Source organism: Ursus maritimus, unplaced genomic scaffold, assembly GCF_017311325.1.
Source record: "Ursus maritimus isolate PB19 unplaced genomic scaffold, ASM1731132v1 scaffold_4, whole genome shotgun sequence".
NCBI lineage: Eukaryota > Metazoa > Chordata > Mammalia > Carnivora > Ursidae > Ursus > Ursus maritimus.
Window position 1 is genome coordinate 44914237 of NW_024426552.1, and position 20077 is coordinate 44934313.

Below are 20077 nucleotides of genomic sequence, written 5' to 3' on the forward strand. Positions count from 1 at the left end.
AGTGGGTATTGGGGGCATATTTCCTCCTTGGGGGCTGAAGGAACCTCCTTAGAGGTTCAAGACCGGTTTTAACTCAAATGTTTTTTGGTCAAATTCTTGTTTCTTTGGCAATTCGTTCTCTTGAAAGTGGGCTTTCTTTTCTTTTTTTTTTTTTAATAAGATTTTATTTATTTATTTGACAGAGATAGACAGCCAGCGAGAGAGGGAACACAGCAGGGGGAGTGGGAGAGGAAGAAGCAGGCTCATAGTGGAGGAGCCTGATGTGGGACTCGATCCCAGAACGCCGGGATCACGCCCTGAGCCGAAGGCAGACGCTTAACGACTGCACCACCCAGGCGCCCCGAAGGTGGGCTTTCTTTATCGGGATACTTAGGGCTAGCTGCCACAACAGACATTCTGACATCTCCGTGTTTATATACCCAAGGGTTAATCTTGAGATGGAGGAAAGGGAGTGAGACTCTGGCACACTTCCTGCAAGGTCTCCTCCAGTTAGCCATGTCTTTCCAACAGAGTCATTGATTCTCTCAAGGCAGCAGGCATGACTCTTTCTCTGGGTTCCTGTTCTGTTCCCTCCCCTCTTAATAGCTTGGGTATCAGGCTATTACTAACTCTTGAATGTACAATTACAATAATCCACATCTCTGCAAATGTCTCTTTGTAAATAAACTCTCATGAAATTATTCTGACTACACCATCTGTTTCCTCTTGGGACACTAAGTAATTCAGTGGATGTCTCTCTTTGAATCTATTCTCCATGATGCTACTTTCTCTTTTATTGTTGCTGTTGTTGTTGGCACTTTGTCTGTGTATGATGCCTGCTATTCATGCCATTTCTGTGTATTTCTATTTAGTATTATGTGTCTCTGAACTGCCTTTATATTCTCTGCCTAATAAGGACTGTGATTTTCAGATATGAAGCATATTTCTTTTTTATTCTTTTATTTCGAAATAATTAAAATCCTGCAAAAAAGTAGGAGGAATAGTTTGGAGACCTTTTTCATTTTGAACCATTTGAGTTAAGTGGTTGGTAAGATGTCCTATAACTTCCAAACACTTTAGTATAAACTCTAAATACTTCAGTGTGTATTTTCTACAAATAAGTTTTCTATATAACCACAGTAATACCATCGAAGTCAGGAAATTAATATTTATACACGCTACCATCTAAATCACAGATGCCATTCAAGTTTTGCCAGTTGTCCCAATAATGTTCCTTATAATCAAAAGAATTTAATACAAGATCACATGTTGCACTTAGCTGTCATATCTCTGTTATCCTTTAACCAGGAACTTTTCCTTGTTTTCTTTTTATTTTTATGACTTCGACAATTTCATCTAGTTTATCAAATGTCTCCAGATTTGGGTTTATCTAGTATTTTCTTATGATTAGATTCAAGTTGTGCTTCTACTAGTGCTGGAATACCATGGTAATGATTTTCTGTTATTATTGCATCCAATTAGGTGGTACATATTTTCAATTTGTCACCTTACTGGTGACGTTAATTTTAATAATTTGCTTAAGTGGTGTCTGATTTCTCCACTGAAAAGTCATTCTTAACCTCTTTGCAGTTAATAAGCATTTTTAGTTGAGACTGTGTAAGTATTCCATTTCTCGTCAAACGTGCACTCATTAATTTTAGCATCTATTGATGTTTCTTGGCTGAATTATTACAATGATAGTTGCCAAATGTTTATTTTCTAATTTCACCCTTCTTCCTGTGTTTACTAGTTGGCATTCTACTGTAAAGAGTTTATTCCTCCCAATTCATTTTTTCCACTTATTTATTTATATCATACGAATTTATGCTCTCCTGTTCTATTCAATGGGTTATAATATTTTACTGACATTATTCATTCTGATGCACAGATTGTCCCAGATTTCCCAGTGGGAGCCCTTCCAAGATGGCTTCTATAACTGTTTAACCATTTCCTTGCTATATTGAATAAAATATCTAGGCTCATCTTTGATTTTCCCTGCTCTAGCCCTGAAGTCAGCTATTTCTCCAAGGAACCCTGGTTCCTTTTAGCAGAGAATTGTATTTAGGAACCAAAATCTAGGTACCTGGAATGCTCTTTGGTTTTCATGTATCATTGCACCCAGACCCCGTCAATGGATAGAGCTGGGGAGTATATTTAAGTATGTAATCTCTATACATACATATATTCACAAGTGTATTAGTTATCTATTGCTACATAACAAACTTAGTAGTAAAATAATGGACATTTAGTACTTCAGAGTTTAGTCCAGAATTCAGAAGCAGATTACCTGGGGGGTTCTGGCTAAGGCCTCTCATGAGGTTGTTATCAGGACACTGGCCAGGACTACAGTTTTCTTAAGGCATGACTGGAACTGAAGGATCCACTTTCAAGGTGGCTCACTCACAGTTCTGGCAAGGCAGGACTGGTTGTTGGCAGAAGGCCTCATTTTCTCACGTCATTGCTTTCTCCACAGGGCTGCTGTGTGTCTTCATAACATGGTAGCTGGCCTTTCCCAGAGCGAGGAAGCCAGAATGTCTTTTATGCCCTGGCCGCAAAAGCCTTATTCTGTCATTTCCACCGTATCCTACTGCTTACACAGGTCAACCCCGTTCAGCATGGAGGCAGACTACACAAAGGTATGAATGCCAGGAGACGAGAAAATTGGGGGCCACTTTAGAGGCTGGTTACTGCAGTATCTGCATTTCTTATTTCTGTATCTCTCTTTGTATATCTATATCCATCTTGTCTATCTATCCATCTATCATCTATCTATCAGAAACTATGTGTTTATACCAATAACTCCAAATTCAGTCCAACACCACAGGATTCATTCTAGGTTTTGCCCTTTCTGTGACAGGGCAAAAGCTGACTCCCATTATTCTCATATAGTTCCAATGTATTTACTTATTTGATCAATCCTTCTGTATGTAACCCATCTCTTGGCCCCGTGCCCAGCTACTTCCACCCCCTGTGCAAATGTCCCCCCTCACCAAGCATCTGGGCTCTTAGCCCATGCCAGGCCACGGCAGCCCCCCTCCCTCCCCACCCCACATGAACTACTGGCTCCCTAAGACCCCACCTAATGGTGTCTGAACTGAGTCATTCAGGAAGTTATTCCATACTATTCAGGAAGGAAGCTAAGTAGGTATGACCCTGTTTTTGTTGTTGTTGTGAATGTATTGTGACAGTGGAAAGAATTTATAATAGATTTGGGCTACAGATACAAACCTCTAGACTTAGTCTAAACTGAAAAAATCTCCCCACGTGGATAAAGGGGTCCGAGAATGGCCCCATTTCCTGTGCATCTGGGTCTGGCACTCCTGCCCTCCGTGAACAGATGCTTGTTTAAACTGTGAAGGATACTGTTAGGGAGACCACATTTCTAGTCTTTTATCCTCTCCCTCTTCTTGCTTCCCCTTTCCTTTGTTTCTTTCTCTTCTATTTCCCTTTCCTTCTCATTTCCCTCCACTCCCCACAGCCTTCATCCTCTCTCATGTTTTAAAGTTGTCTTTGCTTTAAGTTTGTCACAATGTCTACTGGCGCACTCAAAGACACTGTTTTTCTCAGAGCAGCCAGAAGGTTATTGATTGGCTGGTACTAAACAAGCAAACCTCCATTCATGCTTCATTAAAAAAAAAAAAAATAAGTATATTCAGGGCACGTGGGTGGCCAGGGTCCTGGAATCGAGGCCCCCCCTCCCCAATCGGGCTCCCTGCTCAGTGGGGATTCTGCTTCTCCCTCTCCTTCTGCCGCCCAACTCCCACTTGCACCCTCCCACTTACGCTCTCTCACATGCACTCTCTCTCAAATAAGTAAATAAGATCTTTTAAAAAAAGGGTATGTTAGAATGACTGTTCACACTCTAGCTCTCTGATTGAAGCAAAATGCTTACTTTGAAATCATGGCAACAGAATTTTCAAAAAGTCACCATTATTCCTATATTCTGAAGAGCTTCTTACTGACCTGAGGACTTCAGTTTCTGCATAAGACCTAGGTAGAGGCAGGCCGCCTGGGGATGGCTCAGTCATTAGGCGTCTGCCTTCGGCTCAGGGCGTGATCCCAGGGGCCTGGGATGGAGTCCCACATGGGCTCCCTGCTCTGCTGGGAGCCTGCTTCCTCCTCTCCCACTCCCGCTGCCTGTGTTCCCTCTCTTGCTGGCTGTCTCTCTGTCAAATAAATAAAATCTTAAAAAAAAAAAAAAAAAGAGAGAGAGAGAGACCTAGGTAGAGGCAAGGCAGGATTTCTTACCCACAATTTACAATTAGTCTAACAATTTACCTTCTCTATATTACATGCTGATGAATCACAGAAAACATCTTTCCTAACTCTGATTCTTTCCTTTCCCCAGAAAGTCCGGGTGATTAACCAGATGAGACATTTCCTGCAAGTTATGAGACAGAGGTTCCAGACACATTAGAGGGACGAAATTATGACTGAGCGAGCTGCTAAACCATTACGCCCTTTAACAAAAAGAAGGATAATGGATTTTTTTTTTTTTTTAGATCTAGAATTAGAGGTTGGATTTGGTTAAATCACCCACAGAATTCCATGAAAACTGGAGGATTTCAATAGGAGTTTTTTTCTCTCCTCACAGAAACCCACCAGCATGTTTGCTATGCCCTGCCTGTGGAGAGACACGTGGTAGGGGAGATAGCACACAGGACATGTCGGAGCCGGGGGACTGACACCTCCGAGCTCAACAATTCTTACACCTCACTTGAGAATAAGATGTGGTGAAGGTCAGAGGAAGGACTGCCTACTGTGTGTGCACATGGGAATGCACGCTCATTAGGGAGGCTCAGCAGGGCGCCAGGGAAATGGGAGCAGATTAGTATTTAGTACACTTCATGGGCTCCAAGGTTAGCATTGCACAAAGCTATCTGTCATGTCAGTTTTGTGCTGTGAAGAATTTACCACAGCTTGTAAAATGGCCTACATTTTTTGAAATAAGGTCAATGCCAAATTTTATCTAAAGTAACTCTCTAGAAATATCATTCCAGCAACTTAGGAAAAGGATGAAGCAAAACAACTGCAGAAGATAAAAAATTTCTAAATGTGATGGTTGACACTTTAGAGGAATACAGAAAATTCCTGGATAAGATAGCATGACATTAGCCACATTATAGAATAGAGAGAGTTTCCAAATACCACTTTTATCTTGTGCTTCTGTTTAAGTATGCTGAGATTTCCTGAAAGGAAACTAAAACTGCTTTTTATCACTGTTCTTTTCGATTTTAAAAAGATAACAAAATAGCAACATTTCTCCTATGTGAACATTGACAATAAAATTTCTTTGTCTTCATTCTAACTCCAGTTTTTCTGGATGCATTTAATGTTTTCCTTTAAGTGGGAAAAAAAGGGGCATTAATGTAAGGAAAATGCATGAGGAGAGAATGAGGTATGATCTCACTCTGGGGAAGGAAGGATTGGAAAGGAATAAAATCCCACTGGTTCTCTTCCAGGAGTCATCATGGAAAAATTAAAAAACAAAAACCAAAACCATGGTTTTACTGAGCTCTCAACAATTCAGTCTTTCTCTTTTTCCTTGACTTTGTCTTTCATTTGTCTTTATGTGATGACTAAAAGGAGCAAGGTTCATGGAGTTTGCAAATAAGATTTGCAAATGATAAACAAAAATAAAAAACATATATAAACAACATATATAAACAATTTTCTGTTTATGAAAGGCATCTTTCCTCCCAGTGGGGGAGAATTCCATATGAACAGTATCATTAGAATTTCTTAACCTTGGCATAGAGCCTGTCATTATTTTTCAAAATAAGCAAAGTTTTCTATTTCTCACTGCAATTTTTTTTGTGGCACAAAATATTATTGGTTGTTATGATGCAAATTTATCATCTTGACCCTCTAGCATTGGTTACTCCTTCTTCTTATACCATCACCTTCATTTTCTTTAAGATTTAATCCTTTTTCCATTTATAGTTTATGTGCCTAAGGGTGAGGCTGACTCTACCTCTCCTTGGCTGAGTGACTTAGGCCCGACCAATCAGCACATTGCACCCCTTGGTGCCAGCGGTTGGTTCCAGGATCATCATGGGATCCAATTTAGGTCAATGAGGGCCAATTCTGGGACTTAGGTGTACACATCAGTAATAAGAAACTTTGTTTCTGGGATTTTTAGCTGTAGGTAGTAAGGGAGGCCTGCAGGTGCTGGGACTATCACACAGAACTAGCCTGAGAAGACAGGTAACACAGAAGAAAGTATTGAGGGGAGGAAAAGGACATATTTCACACCTTTATAGAAGTTTAAAATGAAGTTCGTTTTTTTAGATCAAATTTCTGGTAAAAAAAAAATTAACAGAGGGCAAATGCAGGCTATATAGAGAGTCAATATTGGTTGTTAAGCAATAAGTACCCAATTAACCCTGAAATTTAAATACTTATTTGTCTTAAGTTATGCATATTTTAAAAATTATTTAACCAAAACATTTTGTACTTATCTTGTGTCAGCCACTATTTAAACCAGCTTACCAATAACAGCTCACTTAATCCTCCTAACAAACCCATGGTGTAGGAATTATTGACATCCTCATGTTACCACGGAGGAAAATGGGGCACAGAGAGGTTATATAACTTATCCAAGGTCACACAGAGAGCAAGGAGCAGACCAGACCTGGGAACTGGACCCTGTCAGTTTGACCTCTGTTCTATTCTAACAGTTACTTATACTGCTTTTTCGGAATAGTGCTCTACCCTGTCCAAGCTCATAAACAAACACAAAGTATGTATTACTGCGCATTTTATGAAGAAAACTGACACAGATGGGTAGTGTCACACAGCTTGTAAGTAAAAAATAAGTGAGAGTCTGAGAGGCAATATGGTGTTGTGATTAAAAGTGTGGACTCTGCGTTCAGACAGCCTGCATTTGAATTCAGCTACACTAACTCCAGCTGTGTGGATAAATTACTTTACCTCTGTTTGTCTTTGTTTTCCCATTTACAAAAGGGAGCCAATAGTCATACTTACCTTTCCAGGTTGTAGTGAGGATTAAAAGCTACAATGCCTATCTAGCATTTTGCAGAATATACTAATTTAACTATGATTATCAATAAATCTCATCTTTTTTTGTTATACTTCTCTATGCATGACGTTGTTTTCTCTCTTTCCCATTTATGTTCTATTTCTCACTGCAATTATTTTTGTGGCACAAAATATTATTTGTCATTATGATGCAAATTTATCATCTTGACCCTCTAGCATTGGTTACTCCTTCTTCTTACCTCTCAATACATATTCTGTTCTCATTTAAACTAATGCTTTAATTATTTTCTTACAATCTTCTTTTAATTAAGTTCAGTCTTTTAATCATCTCTGATTTTGTTTTAATTATTTCTTCCAGTTCTAACAGCTTTTTCTTTTGGTACAATCAGGAAAAGGGTGAGATACAGCAAAAGTCAAGTCCCTGACCTTACCTTTGGCCTCTGTTTTGAGAGAACCAACAAGGTAATAGGTTACATCTTGTTCCTTTAAAAGTTGAGAGATAGTGGTGTCACTTTTTCAGCCCTTCAAAGAGTTTTCTTTGGAGAGAGACTATCAGGTATTTGTTAGAGAGTTGCCCCTGGACCCCATGATTCCATACAGGAAGCCAGTGCACACATTAACTTGATTTTCAAGGGTAAAGGTCAAGAACCAACTAGTAGGTGAATTTTAAAATTTTGCTACTCTGTCTGAATGACTAGTATGAAGGTATTTAAATATATATAGTGATACGATACTACTAGAAAGTCTGTACTAAGCATTACTGATTGTGGTTGCTTAGTTCCTAAGCTAAGTGGATCATGGGTAGCCACAATTAAGTGCTTCAGAATATTACCTCAACCTGGCCCAGTGACAGATGCTTTGCACTCACAAGAAAAGGGCAAAAGAGTGTTTCTCTCCTCTATACCTGAGAAAAAGGCCTGATCTACCCCAGGAAGAAGCATTATGGCAATTAGAAGGAATCAAATGACTATTGTATTACATCTATCTTTTTTTCTTTTCTTTTCCTTTCCTTTCCTTTCCTCTCCTCCCCTCTCCTTCCCTTCCCTCCCCCTCCCCTTTCTTTCTTTCTTTCTTTCTTTCTTTCTTTCTTTCTTTCTTTCTTTCTTTCTTCTTTCTTTCTCTCTCTTTCTTTCTTTCTTTCTTTCTTTCTTTCTTTCTTTCTTTCTTCTTTTTTTCTATCCATCTTTCTGCTCTTGTGACTTCCTATATTAATCAGCCATGGAGATAAATTTAAATCTAATCACCATATTTTACCATAATTGTATACGAACTCAATAGTTTAGTTCCCCTGGACTTTATTTAAATCAAGATAATAGCAAAGGCTGACATAACTAAAATTTTCCAGTCTAACATTTTGTAACCCAGTTAGATTTTGAAGTTAAAGGAGAAAATTGATATAATAGTCTTTTATTCTTAAAAATCAAATTTAATCTCTTACATTTTCTCATGTGATAAAGAAATGTTAAAAGAAAATATTTTTACTTGTCTGTTTCATCTTTATAACAAGACATGTTATGAAACAACCATCACCCTTTCCTCTGAGGAATTCTCTACTTGGCCATTGCTGGTGTCATGTTGTGGGATTAAATGGACAAACATGAACTCATGCTTCCTGTGCTAATGTGGACCTTTGAGGAAGATTAAGAAGTTTTTCCAAACAACTGGTTTAAGGTTTAAAGCATTGAGGTAGATAAAATAGAAACATTGCCCTATTTCATCTTGGCACCAACTTGTCTTTCAAACCATGAGTCATCTTCCTCTTAACAAGTAAAAATGCTCTTAACACAGCTCATTATTCAATGATTCAGAAAGAATTTAGAAAGACTGATGACAATGTTGTCCATTCTTTTACAAAGGCAACAAACTTCTCTGATTTTCCCAGGTCTAGGGGACTTTTCTAAGTCTTTGCCTTACTATTTATAGGCAGTGAGCTGGCATAGTTGCTTTTTTATTGGGGTGTTGTCTTAGAGATGAGTTCCTAGTGGTCAGGGCCAAAATACTTGGATCTACAGATTCCTTGATGAATTGAGCCATTGGCAAATTGAAAGAACTCCCTTAATGGTGACTTGCTTTAGCTCATTAGATTGCTTGACTCTACAGGAAATAAGATGAAGCAAGAGCTTAAGATTAAAACTTTCAATAAGAGGTAATAATGTGTTGACTGACCTGTTGTTTAAACCAGAAAGAATCGAGTACACATGGAACATTCTCCAGAATAGGTCACATACTGAGTCACAAATCAGCTCTCAACAAGTACAAAAACATTGAGACCATTCCATGCACATTTTCAGACCACAATGCTATGAAACTTGAAGTCAACCACAAGAAAAAATTTGGAAAGACCTCAAATACATGGAGGTTAAAGAACATCCTATAAACAATGAATGGGTTAATCAGGAAATTAAATGAAAGAAATTTTAAAAATATCTGGAAACAAATGAAAAAGAAAACACAACAGTCTAAAACTTTTGGGATGCAGCAAAGGTAGTCCTAAGAGGAAAGTATGTTAATACAAGCCTACCTCAGGAAGCAAGAAAATTCTCAAATACACAACCTAACCTTACATCTGAAGGAGCTAGAAAAGGAATAACAAAGACTAAGCCGGCAGATGAAGGGAAATAGTAAAGATTAGAGCAGATGTAAATAATCTAGAAACAACAACAACAACAACAACAAAAAACTCAGTAGAACTGATTAACGAAACTAAGAGATAGTTCTTCAAAAGAATTAATAAAATTGATAAACCCTTAGGCAGACTTATCAAAAAGAAAAGAGAAAGGACCCAAATAGATAAAATCATGAATGAAAGAGGAGAAATCACAACCAATACCACAGAAATATAAAAATTATAAGAGAATCCTATGAAAAATTTATGCCAACAAACTGGGCAACAAACTGGAAGGAATGGAAAAAATCCTAGAAACTTACAAACTATCAAAACTGAAACAGGAAGAAATAGAAAATTTGAACAGACCTATAACCAGCAAACAAATTGAATCAGTCATCAAAAATCACCCAACAAATAAAAGACCAGGGCCAGATGGCTTCCCAGGGTAATTCTACCAGACTTTTAAAGAAGAGTTAATACCTATTCTTCTCAAAAAGTTCCAAAAAAATAGAAATGAAAACTTCGAAACTCATTCTATGAAGCCAGCCTTACCTTGATTACAAAAGCAGACAAAGATCCCACTAAGAAGGAGAATTACAGTCCAATATCCCTGATGAACATGGATGCAAAAATTCTCAATAAAATATGAGCAAATCAAATTAAACAATATTTAAAAGAATTATTCACCATGATCAAGTGGGATTTATTCCTGGGCTGCAGGGATGGTTCAATACTTGCAAATCAGTCAATGTGATACACCACAGTAATAAAAGAAAGGACAAGAATCATACGACCCTGTCAATAAACGCAGAAAAAGCATTTGACAAAATACATCATCCATTCTTGATAAAAAAGCCCTCAACAAAATAGGCATAGATGGAACATACTTCAACATTATAGAGACCATATACGAAAGACCCACAGCTAATACTACCCTCAATGGGGAAAAACTGAGAGGTTTCTCTCTATGGTCAGAAGCAAGACAAGGATGTGTACTGTCACCATTACTATTTAACACAGTATTGGAAGACTTAGCTTCAGCAATCAGACAACAAAAAGAAATAAAAGGCACCCAAAATTGGCAAGGAAGAAGGCAAACTTTCACTAGTTACAGATGACATGATACTCTAGGTAGAAAACCCAAAAGACTCCTCTAAAAAATAGTTAGAACTAATACATGAATTCAGCAAAGTTGCAGGATATAAAATCAATGTGCAGAAATCTGTTGCATTCCTATACACCAATAAAGAAGTGGCAGAAAGAGAAATCAAGAAACTAGTACCATTTACAACTGCACCCAAACCCATAAGATACCTAGGAATAAACCTAACCAAAGAGGTAAAGGATCTATACTCTGAAAATTATAGAACACTCATGAAAGAAATTGAAGAGGACACAAAGAAATGGAAAAGCATTCATGCTCATGGATTGGAAGAACAAACATAGTTAAAATCTATATGACCCAAAACAATCTATATATTTAATGCAATCCCTATCAAAATATCAACTGCATTTTTCACATAGCTGGAATAAACAATCCTAAAATTTGTACGGAGCTATAAAAGACCCTGAATAGACAAAGCAATCTTGAAAAAGAAAAACAAAACTGGAGGCATCACAGTTCCAGATTTCAAGTTATATTACAAAGCTGTAGTCATCAAGACAGTATGGTACTGGTGCAAAAACAGGCACATAGATCAATGGAACAGAGTAGAGAACCCAGAAATGGACCCACAACTGTATGGTCAACTAATCTCAACAAAGCAGGAAAAACCATCCAATGGAAAAAGGACAGTCTCTTCAACAAATGGTGTTGGGAAAACTGGATAGCAGCATGTAGAAGAATGAAACTGGACTACTTTCTGGCACCATACACAAAATAAATTCCATAAGGATGAAATGGCTTAATGTGAGACAGGAATCCATCAAAATCCTAGTGGAGAACACAGACAGCAACCTCTTTGACCTTGGCTGCAGCAACTTCTTACTAGACACATTGCCAGACGCAAGGGAAACACAAGCAAAATAGAACTACTGGGACTTCATCAAGATGAAAATCTCTGCACAGGGAAGGAAACAATCAATGAAACTAAAAGGGAGCCTACAGAATGGGAGACGATATTTGCCATTAACATATTTGATAAATGGCTAGTATCCAAAATCTATAAAGATCTTCTCAAACTCAATGCCCCCAAAAACAAACATCTAGTTAAGAAATGGGCAGAAGACATGAATAGACAGTTTTCCAAAGAAGACATCCAGATGGCTAAGAGACACAGGAAAAGGTGCTCAACATTTCTCATCATCAAGGAAATACGAATCAAAACCACGATGAGATACTACCTCACACCTGTTAGAATGGCTAAAATTAACAATAAAAGAAATGACAGGTATTGGTGAGGATGTGGATAAAGGGGAAACTTCCTGCACTGTTGGTGGGAATGTAAGGCACTCTGGAGAAAAGTATGGAGGTTCCTCAAAAAGTTAAAAATAGAACACCACTACTAGGTGTTTACCTAAAGGTTACGACAATACGAAAATACAGATTTGAAGGGATACATGCACCCCAATGTTTATAGCAGCGTTATCAACAATAGCCAAACTATGGAGAGAGCCCAAATGTCCATCAACTGATGAATGGATAGAGAAGAGGTGGTGTGTGTGTGTTTGTGTATGTATTCCAACATATACATTGGAATATTACTCAGCCATCAAAAAATAAAGACATCTTGCCATTTGCAATGACATGGATGGAGTTAGAGTGTATTATGCTAAGTGAAATAAGTCAGTCAAGGAAAGACAAATACCATAAATCTCACTCGTACGTGGAATTTAAGAAACAAAACAGATGTACATAGGAGGAGAAAAGAAAACAAGGAGAGAGAGAAACAAACCATAAGAGACTCTTAATAATAGGGAACAAACTGAGTGTTGACGGAGGGAGGTGGGTGAGGGGATGGGCTAGATGGGTGATGGGTATTAAGGAGAGCACTTGAGATGAGCACTGGTGTGGTATGTAAGTGATGAATCACTGAATCCTACTCCAGAAACCAATATTGCACTGTGTGCTGACTAACCAAAATTAAACAAACAACCCCAGACAGAAATGTAGAGGGTAGAGGCCGTTGTTCAAGTTACTCACACAAAAACCACACATACATATAACTTTGTTAAGGAAAATTAAGAGTTTTGAGGTTACTTAACTGTACTGTTCAGATAAATAAAATTTATTTTTGTGTATCTTTTTTTTTTGCATATAACAGATTATCCTGACATAATTTGGATAGTCACAGGTTTTACAGGTAAATAGAAGGGGTCCATGGTAAGATGTAATCATTTCATTTTTATAAAAAAAAAGGTGATGTGCTTATCAATTTAATGGATAATTCATAAACAAAAGATATCTAGTGTTAACCATACACTCGCCAAAGTGATGGCCTAGGCAAAGAGAACGGTCAGGAGATCCTACCGAGGTGCATTCAGTGTCCTGGCAAGTCAGAATGTCAGAGTGATGGTGAAGCCAGGGACAGATAACATTTGGAGATGGAAGAAGCTGGACAAACTGCACCATTGTCAAAAAGTTGTTAGTAGAATGCTCAAAGGCAGGAATTAAGGTCTGTGAGTGAATTTCCAGGAGTAAGATTAACAGTCCTGGGTCCTCCAAGGGCTAGCTCTTAGGAAGGTGACCAATGGGGATTAGAACAGGGATTGAGTCTCCAAACTTGTGGTCACTCACTGGGTTTCATCAAGGCAGAAGCTTAGTTCAATTAGTCAGTCAGTCAGCAAACAATAAATAAAACTTGGGTGCCGTCAATATACTAGGTTCTGAGGGTACAAAGGAAAAGAGGGCATAGTTACTCTAACTCGACATAGTTAGAGACTGGAATGCAAATTTATGACCTAATTAAGAGCAAGTATCATAAGGTAATGAATGCTAGATAGAAAGGTGGCATTATTTATGTCTTTTCCTCCAAATGTCAGGATTAGTCTCTTAGATTGGGAGTAAGGGGTAGACTCTACAGGTGGGGATCAAGTAATTCTGTATCTAAGGAAAAGAAGGCTGTGGAGGTCAGGAAGTGTCCGGGCCTGTCTCTACTGAGACCGTACGTAGGAGCACATAGACGGCATCTTCAAAGCCTCGGCAGATATTTCCTTGTGCTAGGTCCTGTCATTGCTTGAAAAGAGCAGATGAAAAGCTATGAACAGAGTTGGAGTTCTCCACTCTCAGCAAACAGTGAGCTTCGCACGTTTTAGTTAATCTGCATGTCAGTGTGTTTCATGGGGCCAATGTGCAGGAAGTAAAAGAACTCACTGGAGGTTGAAAGGAAGCCATCCAAGGAAGGAGACATGGTAAACCATGTTTTCCTCTGCTCATTTCTCTAGGAAGGGTAATCTTGATGACTTATCACCTAAATGATTTTTTAATAATTTCCACATGTGATTTCTTTATATAGCTCTTCATGGTACTTTGTTGACACCCATTGTTTATACTAATCCTAAGGATGCAACCCAAACAAATTTGTCATTTCATATGCTATAGGACATAAGGTAATAAATACAAGCAAATCTCCCTACTCCAGTCCTCCGAATACTGAGCTCAGTCCATTAGCAAGAAGTCTGGCAGGCCTCACGGGATGGTGGGAATTAACCTTGGCCCACAAATCGGAAAACTGAGTTCTCAACTCTGCCTTCCCCTTTCTTGCAGAGTGACCTTGGCAAGGTCCCATAATGCTTATCTTCTCTTGTTTCCTCGTCTCTAAATCACTTAGGTCATGCATATGTTGCAAGTTTTAAATGAAATGATTGCATACATACAAATACTTCTGATTGCTTCATCTCTTTGCCCTCACCTTCCGCAGAATGCAATAACATCGGACCTAGAATTTCTTTTTTTATCCCTCCTACTTTAACTCAGAAACACTTGTTATTTCCTACCACCTAGACAACAACGAATGAAGATACAAAGTAACTCTTCTTGTTTCCTTGATGAGTGTGGTTCAAGTTGGTTAAGCTGGTTGCCTCTTTCTGGTATGTTTGGCTTTCACCAAAATTCAACAGTATGTGATACTTTGTCCTTTTCTGGTAATTTGGATTGATCAGAAAGGTGGTTTGAGTAGGATACCTTACTTTAGAGTCAGTAACTTATTTGGGGTGCTTCTGTCAGAAATAGATAAAACACATTTATAAGTCTAGAATGACTTCCGTTTACAACACATAACTGATGGACTGTTGAGCTATTCTGCGTCAAAGTTCCTCAGGGGTATACTGCTCCAATCAGATATATTGATTATTCTATTTTTCTGTGAGCTCTTGAAGTAGTAACAATTTTTTTTCAGGATATGCTCTTATTATTCTATTTGTTAATAAATATATGTTACTAACAACAAAGGCATATAATGTTTTTGAGAATCACGATGATTTGCCAGGAATTTTGAATGTTATCAATCTTATTAGCCCCCCTTTGTCAAAGCTCAGAAATGTTTATAAATAAACCAGATCAGACCATTAGTATTTTTCCTGTCAGGATTCAAGGCCACATCTGCCTGCGTCTAAAATGCAACCCCTTCGTATAACGCCTGGAGGCAAACCTCAAGTTCTAATTTCAAGATTCAACTTGCCAGAGCGAGCCCAATTTTGCTTGTTTCACGCTTTTATGTTTTACATGGAGATACCTGCTTGTCTCCTTGATTCGGCACACGCTCGGTGCTCTATAAGGACAGAATAAGTGAAGCAATGGGTTATAGTTGCTCTCTATGTACATTTCCGAATTACTCTGGAGAGCTTTTCTGGAGCCTGGGTGCAGGTGTGGTGGTTCCAGCACTCACTGCCCGGGAGGTCTGGAGGGTGGGGGAGGTGGTTTCCTATAGGAAGAGGGTTGGGTGGTAAAGCCACAGGGGTTCGCAGGTACACTTGCTGACGTAACTGCTGGTCATTGAGAAAGCTCTTTTGTGGTCCATTACCAAGGTGGTTCCCGGAGCGCCACTGCTCCCCAGAGCCACTCTTCCACTGGAGTTGATGGTTTCCTGGTCTGCGGCAAAGGGCAATTATTCCCTCGATGCCAACCCTGATCTCTGGATCACTTGACTCCAGTAATGAGCAGAAAAATAAGTATTACCCAGGAATCAATTTTTGCAGAGGGACGGAATGTCACTAATCTTTTGATTCTGAAATGGTGGTGGTGTGTAAGATTATCTGAGCATTCTCAGGAAGAACTGTGGCTACTATCTGCAGAATTAACAGACGGAAGCTAAAGTATTCTCTTTGCATGAAAGTCATACATTTTCCTTTTTCTTTTTATAGTTGGTTATTTTATGATTATAAAATAATGTATGGGTATCAGAGAATATTATGATGTAGAGAATAGTTGAAAGAAGAGAAAAATATCATTTACAATTCCAGCCCAATAACTAACACAGGTATTGCTAACATTTTGGTGGACTTCCTTCTAGTCTTGGCGTTTTTTAGTCTTGGAAGCTGAGATCATAATAAACATATAATTTTTACCTTCTTTTTGCCTTTTCACTAATGTTCTATGAACTAATATATTTTAAAAATGCAAAATATATTCTAAAGGATTTTTTAACTTAACGTTATGATTATTCTCAATGTTATTATAAAGTCTCATATGTATATGTTAATAATAACTATATAATATTTCTCTTCCTGTTCATCAGCCATAATTGTCCAAGGTCACATACCTTGGTATTCATAGAACTAGAACTAGAACCAATTTTTTTCTTATTTTACTAAAAGCATAATCCAAGTTTTCTTTCTTCATCTTCTCAGAAGACAGATAATATTCAAAGTAGAATTGAAATTTTGATTAAAACTAAACTTATTCACTCTTAAAGAAGAGTTCCACATCCTGTATATTCAGTCTTTTTTTTTTTTTTTTTTTTAATGCTTCCAGCAAGATCATTCTGTCATAATTAAGTGAAAAGAATGCAGGGGAAGAATAATGCCAGTAACACACTCTAATGGGATTTATTTTGCTGGTTAAAGAATACGTCACCTTTGTGTTGGTACCGGATGGAATATAAGCTGATTTTTAGAGACAAATGATACAATATTATGGCATCTACTATAGGTTTGTGCGACTGGGTTAAGTTGTGGTTTTAATTATAACAATTTGATCTATAGTTTGAGTATGAATATTGAGATTCTCCCCTCCCCCACCCCCACAAATATTCCTTGTCATTTTTTATAGACAAAGAAATAAGAATGTGGAAGTAGAGTCATTTGTCTGAGGTCACAGAGGGAGATGATTACACAGCTGGAATATAAGCCCTGCACTTGACTGAAACCTTGGCTTTGTCCACAGGCCCAGCTAGAGGCATAAAGCTTTTGTCTTCCCCAGCAGTGACTTTGAGTACCAGCTTTCAGAGATTTATTTGACACTGAATCTAAGCATTGTGATCAGTATTTAGCAGGAGAAGAAAGGGAGGAATTACTTATCCTTTGACATACATTAGCATGCAAATAAATCCTTTCTCTGCATTGTGGAAGGGTCTGGAATTGTCACATATCTATCTTTCATCAATGGCCCTGAATACAAATGCTTCTTTGAAGAATCCACGTTCAGAGCCCTTCTCCAAACATTTACAGTACTTCTTTTTCTTAGGATTAGATCTTCTATCTACTGTCATTTTTTCACCAAAGGAGAATTATGAATTAGTTTATTTATTATTTATACCCTTTCAGTTGCCCCCAAATGTTTTAATATGGCCTGCATTGATATCCATGTACACGATAGAGCTTTAAATAGAATATCTGCCTCTATTTAACAGACTTGGAGCAGTTACTATCCGCTGGGAAGGTTTCTACTAAAGATGCAAGAAAAAAGTGTCCTTGTCTTACACTTTCCCTTTGACTGTCTCAGCCAAGACTGAATGGGGGTAATACAGGGGAAAAACACTGAGATAATTTTTACAGCTCAGAAACGACCTCGTAAACAGTGACAAACCTGTTTTATTCCAAAGAAGAACCTAACATTAAGTTTTAAAAAAATGAGCAAACAAACCAAAAAGATACTATCATTATAACTCTCATGCATTGTATTTACATGGGTAAATTATTGAGCTTCTCTTTTAGATCGGGGTTTTTTCTCCTCCAGGGTAAATCAGGAAGAATCACTCGAATCTCATTTGATTAATGGAAACATAAGATCATTTCAAGTGTGGTATAATTTTTCTGTATTAATATTTTAAATTAGTTTATTCCAAGCGATTTTATATAAGGGGTCTTATCGATGTCTCAAGGCTACAGCTACTATTGTTTGAAGGCTCGGGGAAAATCTGATGTTACCGGGTATGTACTGGCTGGGAAATAATCAGCTGATATCACTGGCTGATGCTGCACATTGCAGGATAAGATTTGAGAATGTTTGCCTAACACACTGATCAGTGGAGAGGACCAAGCTTGGAAGTAATCTAAATTTCAAAACTCTTTACACAGTGATAAACTGACTTGGAATTTTTAAAATTATTATTGGTTTTATGTTTCTTTCTCTGCTTGTATATTTTTACTGATCTGCAAAAAGCTTCATATAAGGACATTATATATTAAGGATATCAACCTTCTCTGATATTAAGGAAATAATTTTTCTAAATTCATTGCTCACTTATTTATAATTTCTGGACTCGTATCAGATATAGCAGCAAATGTGATGCGGTGTTCTCAATAGGGGTGATTTTGCACCCTAAGGGACGTTTGGCAATCTCTGGAATCATTTTTGTTTGTCAGAATTAGGGGAAGGGTCCACAGGCAGTTAGTGGTTAGAAGACCGGGATGCTGCTGAACATCTTATAATACACAGGGTACCCCCACCACAAAGAGTTATTCAACCCCAAAAGCCAATAATGCTAAAGTTAAGAAACGCTAGTCTGAACAATATTTCTGTATATCATTTTTTCTAGTTTTCTCTGTTTACAAAAGACAACATGAAGATTTCCCCAGAATTTTCCAAGATTATGGTATCTGTTTATTTCTTGATCCTTTAAGACTTACTTGCTAAGCAGCCATTAGCTGGTTAAGGAAAGCTAGATGAAATCATCGTATCAATTTTCTCTGATGAATTAAAGTCATCATTATTATTTTAGAGGCCCTGCAGAGGAAACTGATCAAAACGTAAGACGGTCCCTCACATTAATTCCCCAAACTACTAATCCTTTCCTATCGAAATACCCTTGACCTGCGTAAAACTGGGTTCCTAATCCACAGGCAACCCTTCCCAGTCAGGGGGTCCACTCTGACTGGCAAGCCTGACACATGGCAGTTACCCTTTCTGCTCTTTATTGACATTTGTGTCGGAGACCTGATTGCAAGTCTTTGTTCCTCCTACCTAGCCCTGTGACCTAAGGTAAATGACAGTATCTTTTGTCCTCCATGCCTAATTTCCTTTAAAAAAAACTTAACTTTTCTGAGATATAATTGACGTACAATAAATTGCACATACGTGAAGTATATAATTTGGTAAGTTTTGACATATGTGTACATTTATGAAACCTTCACCATAGTCAAGATAATGAACATATCCAGCACCCAAAAAATTTCCTTTGCCCCCGTCTAGTCCCTACTGCCCTCTCCACCTCATCCTTAGGTGACCACTGACCTGCTTTCTGTCAGTATAGGTATGTTTGCATCTTCTAAGCATTTTATATAACTGGAAGAGTCATACATAATGTTTTCTTTTTTGGTCTGGTTTCTTTCACTCCACATAAGTATTTTGAGATATATTCATGTTGTTGATTGTATCAGTAGTTTCATTTTTTACACAGAGTGCTATTCTATCATATGGATAAACCACAATTTAACTGCTCGCTTCACCCAGTTATAAACCCAGTAGACTCTACAGAGTGGGGGGGGGGGGGATTTAAAGGTACAATACCTTTTTGAACTTACTTTTCTGTAATAAAGTTTTACACTCTTTATGCTTCCTTCTGTAAGTACTTGAGAATGAATTTATTTTTTTTTATTTTTTTTTTATTTTTTTTTTAATTTTTTTTTTTTTTAAAGATTTTATTTATTCATTTGACAGAGAGAGAGACAGCCAGTGAGAGAGGGAACACAAGCAGGGGGAGTGGGAGAGGAAGAAGCAGGCTCATAGCGGAGGAGCCTGATGTGGGGCTCGATCCCAGAACGCCGGGATCACGCCCTGAACCGAAGGCAGACGCTTTAACGACTGAGCCACCCAGGCACCCCTTGAGAATGAATTTAAAATGTAAATTAAAAGGGTCCATTGGACCCATGTGGTAAATCGTAGTGACTATTTTTCTCTGGTACACTGAAGGATGACCAAGGAAAATTCTCTAAAGTTCTAATCTCTACTTACCAAAAATATTGCTGGAATATAAGTACTTTTTTGAAGTTTGAGATCTCACTTTGAGGAGTCTTTTATCAAATAGAAATATACATTGGACAAATGTTAAAAAGACCACCACTAGCACCACAAAAATGATAAAAACGGAGAGACTAATGACAACACTAAAT